The following is a 6,850-nucleotide window of genomic DNA, read 5'->3' on the forward strand; positions in this document are numbered from 1 at the left end:
AGTCCATGTGGGCTGGGCACCTTGAGTGCATGGCACGGAAATCAAATCAAAACTACTGGGTCGAGTTGGTGGACAACTACTGCACAACTTATTGATATAGTGTGAGAATATGAGCAATTATTGATGAAGCACAACAAATGGGCCGTCCAGATTGTGACAAATGTTGCATGCCTTCCAAAGAGGCAAATGTGAATACAGGCATGAATGTTGAAATCCCATACTGGGTTGTAGGCTCACAATTACAGGGACACAAATTAAAAGTTGTTCTCATCTCAGCATACCACCAAAGGCAACATAATTACTGCTAGTGCATTTCACAGAACAGATACAGCCAAAGAACATGACATTCCTTGGCTCAGCATATCATGTTCTACTCTTAGTTCTACTCTTACTCTGCTTTTAGAATGCACAGGCTGGCCCTGTCTGCGCCTGGCCCAAGCACGTTTTTGGTTGGGGCCTCCCTCACTTGAAATCACAGGAAAATCTCTCAAATATGTACAGAATTCACTGTATATAGCCTAAACTTACATACACCTCTCTTGATGGGTTTTTTGCATATAAATTGCTCAGTTTGTCTAGGGCACCAGCGGCTCTCTTTCAGAGTTTTGGTCATGGTCCAGTTGTATCACAAAGTGATACTTGGTGGTGGAAAGTCAGATTCCATATTTTAAATTTTGCTGATTTTCATGTATGATGGTTACATGGATCTCTATATGCAGAGAAAATTCAAAAACGGTTGTGCTCATGAAACGCTTTTAAAACCCCACCGGATAAACTCAAAACTACATGGTGGTTGTATTGAAGAAATCACCAATTTCTTTTGTTTGACTTCCTCACTTCCTTCACTCCTGCAGCACTGCTCTCTCCCTGTCATTCCTTTTGTCATGGGCTGGCAGTCAGGTCACTACTCTGTGCATTGAGTACTGGTAAGCCAATTTCATTAAGCTCTTGATTGTTTAGTTCTGTTTCTGTTATGGCCATATCTTCCTTAGTTCAAGTTATCCAATACCACCTTAGTTAAAGTTGTCCAAAAATATTACCATATCCTTAAATATGGACATTTCAATACAAGAGTGACTTGATTTTGATTTATTGTATTCATTTACATTGTCTGTTAAATGTTTTGGTCTCTTTTCTTTGTCTGCTTTTCCAAATAACTACCACTACCAAATCATCTGCTTCATCAGCCCATATGTGTCTGTTTGGTTTTTCCTATTGCATGTTAAATTATTCACCATTTACTGGACTTATCTGAGCTTCCTCATTCATATACCAGCATTCTAACCGATGCCCCCTGATGGTCACCAGCCATGCCTAATTCCTATTTACAGTAATAGTGGCCACACTACAAACAAGGCTGTTTTCTTAGTTCCTGAACAGTTTACATTTTGGCCATTATTGCTATCATTTTGTGCAAAAAAAGTATTCATGTACATTTGTTAAATGTGTTGATCTTTTTTCTTTGTCTGCTTTTCCAGATAACTACCACTCCAAATCATCTGCTTCATCAGCCCATGTGTGTCTGTTTGGTTTTTCCTGTTGTGTGTTAAATAAATCACCATTTACTGGACTTCATCTGAGCTTCCTCATTCATGTACTGAAATTCTAACCAATGCCCCCTGATGATAGTCACCAGCTATTCCTATTTAATATGGTCCTTCGAGCCAGAACCTGACTATTTTCATGGATCCACCAACTCAATTGCAACCCCCAGATGAGACCCTTCAATGCTCTGGTCAGTACAGTTCGACCTCCTCCTCCTCATCTGGAAGATTATGAAGTGCAATATCATGGAGCTAGAGCTGCTGCATATCAAACGGTGTGCACACACATGTAACAGACACACATGAGCTTGAAGGTAATACAGTAGAGCTAGAAGAGGAACATGATGAGCATGAGAGGAAAATATAACTATTTGATGCTAAACAGCAAATTCCCATTCAAGCACCTTCTGTTCCCTCCAGTGAATCAAATCCTGAAAGAACTGCTAGTGACAATGAAAGGTTTTCAGCATTCCATGGAAAGATTCCCAACCTCAACTCCTCGCTCCTACAGCAGTAAATTATCCTCTTGTAGACATTCATCCAGATCCAGGACATCCAGCACTGAGCAAAACCCCTTCTTTGTGTAATTCACCAACAGTTTTCCAAACAGAACAGCAAGACATCAAAGTTCCTGCTGTTGGACCTCCACATCAGTTATTGTCCTATCCACCAGAGGTCAACCGCCATCCTGTGGCTGTGTCGCTATTTGATGCTGCAGTCCCTTCATCAAGCCTACCCAGGCCAATTCCTTCTCAGACAGAGGGATGCTGTCTTCCAGTCTTTGTTGTACAATTAGAGGGCCGGCCACCACAGCTTTTCTTTCAGTCACTGAATCTGAATCTTCCATTGGCCCTCAATCATTAGTTCCTCCAGTCTTTCAGCAGTTGCCTTTCCCCCCTCAAATGTCTCAGTTTTCATTACCTTCTGTTCACCAAGATTTGCATTCATCTCAGGCAATGCCTCTTCATCAGAAACCTTTGTCACCCCCAGCTGGTAGAAGGCATGTGTATAAAGTAGACGGTCCTTCTTTCCCGAACCTCACCAGGGAAGATGAAATGCAGTACAGGATGCTGTGGATAGCGCTCAATTATCTCCTCGACCCTAATGAAACAGCACTTCAAATATCATGTCCTCCTTGATCACCTTAAAGTGGACCAAGCTAGGCAATTAGCTCTGGCCTTTTCTTATGCTCCTGATCCATTCGCCCAAGCCACCAAGGCTCTTGAGGAACATTATGAACAGCCAAGACAATTGGCATTGAAGGAGCTAATAACCATTATGGATCTATCACCTATTCGGCCAGGTGATAGTCATGCTCTTGATAACTTTGCCCTTCATGTGCAAGCCCTTGTAGGACTACGTACTTAGCATCATGGAAGCTCAAGGACAGGCAGAACTTTGTTGTGGCTCTCATGTTGAGCGTCTCCTTGAAAAGCTGCCCACAGAACATTTCAGTCGCTTTAAACGTCATGTCAGCAGAAACCACCAAGGTGTCATGAACTATGATCTGCTTGTATTCTCAACTTGGCTACAAACAGAGGCTCGATGCCAACCTAGAAAGGAAACTACCATACCATCTTTCAATCGACTTCCACCAAAGTCCCTTCCTGCCATGACCACCGTTCTTCATGGAGCAAACAAACCCAACGACCCCACAGAAACTTCAAAGCTTAATCCAAGGTGTGCATACTGCAGCCCAATCAACCATCAAATTAGCAAATGCCCTGAGTTTACTGACATGACAAAGGATCAAAGAGTGACCTGGATTAAGGAGAGAAAACGTTGCTGGCGCTGTGCTCGAAATCAAGCTGCTAAGTGTGATCTAAAGAAATTCTGTGCCACCTGCAAAGGAAGACATCTACAGATATTATGAGGTGAATCAAAGGTCCAGCAACAACTACCTTGTTATCTTGACTGACCGAGTAGCTGCAATGGTGTACTCCTCGAAGTTGTAAAAGTTCTACTCCACAGGAATCGACTGCCTCAGACCATACAATGTCAAGATTGGCCGCACTTTCAATCACTTTCCATTCAATCCCCCACAAGCACCCCACTTCGGTGGAGCCGGGGAACAGGAAATACGCTCAGTGAAGAATGCTCTGAAGAGGACCACTGGTGCAAAAATGGTCACTGAGGAGGTTCTGAGAACTGTGTTAATTGAAATAGAAGGCATCCTTAATTTGAAACCACACGGTTATGTATCATCTGACGTTGCAGACATTGATCCAGTTACTGCTCCTCGTGGGACGTGATCATAATGCATCACTCCCCCTAGTGTCCTACCAGACTCTGAGCTCCTGAGCTGTCGGCACTGGCACCATACCCAAATACTAACGGATCATTTCTGGAAACTTTTCACAAAACTTACCACTACTCCAAGCGAGGAACAAGTGGCAAAGGGACAAACAGGATCTTCAGGCAAATTCTATAGTGATGATTGTAGACCCTCAGCTACCAAGATGCCTTTGGTCTGTTGGTAAAGTCCCTTGCATCCTACCAAGCAAAGATGGCCGAATCCAAACAGCTGAAGTCACCATCAAGGAGAAATCCTATATCAGGCCTGTTGCACATCAAGTTTATTTATTTATATAGCCCTTTGTCACAAGCATGTCTCAGAGGACTTTACAGAGAGTGTGTCTAGCTAGGTCTAACTAAACACAATCAATGGTGAACAAAGTTATGTAAGACAAACATAGCAAAAAAAAAGAAAAAAAAACACAGGTAGGCAAGAGCAGATTTAGCAAGACAAAACAAACTACCTATTCTACATAGCCTAACCTACCCGGCACCCCAGCCTTAGACCCTAAATGCACACAAGTAAAAACTCCCAAGAAAAACCTTAGTAGGAAAACTTGGAAGAAACCTTGGGCGGGCTGAGGCAAATAGGGATCCCCCCCCCGGGACAGCTTATCATGCAATAGGTGCTGGGCAAAACATTGACAGATCTGGTCCCACTTCAAGCCCTCCCAGATGACCAACCTGTTTGACACTTTACTTGTATTTCTCACTAGAAATCCAGGGGTGCCTGTATTGAAGACATCACCAATTTCTTTTGTTTGACTTCCTTCACTCCTCTACATACATTTAGTGCCCTTAATATTTCATCAGCACTCTGCCACCAATTGTTAGCCTGATTGTGCTTACCTGCTTTCTCCCTCTCATTCCCTTTGTCATGGGGTGGCAGTCAGTTCACTTCTCTGTGCATGAGTACTGGTAAGTCGATTCAATTTGCTCTTGATTGTTTAGTTCAGTTTCTGTTATGTCCATATCTTCCTTCCGTTCAAGTTATCCAAGTACCACCTTAGATAAAGTTATCCAAAAATATTACCTTATCCTTAAATATGTACATTTCATTTCAAGAGTGACTTGATTTTGATTTATTGTATTCATGTACATTGTTAAATGTTTTGATCTCTTTTCTTTTTCTTTGTCTGCTTTTCCAGATAACCACCACTCCAAATCATCTGCTTCATCAGCCCATGTGTGTCTGTTTTTTAATCACCATTTACTGGACTTCATCTGAGCTTCCTCATTCATATATCAGCATTCTAACCAATGCCCCCTCTCATTCCTAATAGTGGTCATGCTACACACAAGGCTGTTTTCTTAGTTCCTGAACAGTTTACATTTTGGGCAGATGAGGTACCTGACACCGATGATATGATTTGTATTGCTATCATTTTGCGCAAAAAAAGCTAAACTTATCAGAACTATTGTGTCTAAGGACTCTTGAGTGACTAAGTGGCATTAGCGTGTCAAGGTGAGGCCTTGATGGGTCCAACAAAAAAAGTGCCGGTATTATTGTCACAGTAATATTTCAATCTGAAAAGTGTATTGGATGCACTTTGGAGGTATTGGGGTTTTTGAGGTACAGTAAGTTGGTTTCAATTCAAAGTTTCTGCTGAGGAAATGTTTCCAGGGGAAAATGAAAGGTCACTGCTAGCCCCTGAAGTTTGTCAAAAAACTCAATAGTGTTATACTATACTATCCGCATAACTTTGCCTACACAAAATTAGGGAATATTATCACATTGTCAAAATACCTTAAAGTTAAGTTATGTTGTGAGTGTTGAGTTAACATCTTTATTCACTGGATTAATTTGATCATATAGTATGAAACATGTCTACAGTCACCTCATTTGGGTATGGCTAAAACTTCATGTTCAAAATATGGCCTACAGCTCTAATCAGTTTTAGGTACTGACATATAGGTGTAACTTGCGACAGTAAATGAGCTTTGGGTGATATTTTCACCTCACTGTTAACAGCGATGTGAGGTTGGGTAAATTAGTGAAGAAGCCAAGTCAAAAACAGACACCTGTAAGGATAATACTGTATTCAAAGCTAGGGCAACATAAGCCTTTCTTAAAAAAAAAAAAAACAACAACAACAACAACAAAAAACAGTTATGTGAGAATGTTGAAATGTATCCACAACATTGTCTTATCATAACATGAACATTATTTACTTGTACTATAGCAATTTTCTAAAACTAAACTCATGATTAGTTATAGGTTAGCCCACTGTCCATTTTTAGTCTCTTCAACATTAGTAGGCTATATTTCTTCCAAGCTTGTTTCTCCCAAATCTTATGCACAAATTTGTTTACATCCTTGTTGGTGAGCATTTCTCCTTTGCCAATAATTTCTGAAACTGCAATATTTTTTGAGAAAGTGGTGCCCTCTAGATTTTTGTCCATGTTCAAAAGAGTGTGTCCACGCCCCTGTCAGCCAGAGCGCTCCCATCCCCCTAATTTGCTGAGGTCAGCCCTGAATTTAATTATCTCCCAAACATAATAATCTATCCCCATTTGTAAACCTATTTAGGAAAGCGTTTCATTTTAGCCGTCTATGTCTCTCTGTCTCTCTGTGCCAACGAGTAGCCTACTGTAATACAAGATTCACAAAACATTTGTACAACTGTAAAACTATAAACTATTTTAGAGGAATATTATAGTGCTACTACCATAGGAAAAAGTAGGAGGGGTGGTGCTTCATACTTATATTTATTTGATGATCAGGTTTGTTGATAGTTGTAATCATTTGGAAGAGGTTTTTTTTTCTTTGGAAAGTATCAGTCAAAGAATTTTAATGTTGTATGCAAACTAAGTGGAAGGCTCCAATACAGAGTTTTAAGCTGAACTCACTCACTCACTCACTCACTCACTCTCTCTCTCTCTCTCTCTCTCTCTCTCTCTCTCTCTTCATTGTGATTCGCCTTTCTCTCCTCTTTTATTTCCTGTGGGACTCTCCCCTTTCTCCCCCCGCCTCACTGCACGTAAAAAGGCGATCCATGGTGCGAAAAAGT

The sequence above is a fragment of the Centroberyx affinis genome, unplaced genomic scaffold (genome assembly GCF_046629955.1).
Source record: "Centroberyx affinis isolate AG114_WGS23_722 - 3 ecotype Tasmania unplaced genomic scaffold, CSIRO-AGI_Caff_v1 ptg001494l_1, whole genome shotgun sequence".
NCBI classification, from domain to species: domain Eukaryota; kingdom Metazoa; phylum Chordata; class Actinopteri; order Beryciformes; family Berycidae; genus Centroberyx; species Centroberyx affinis.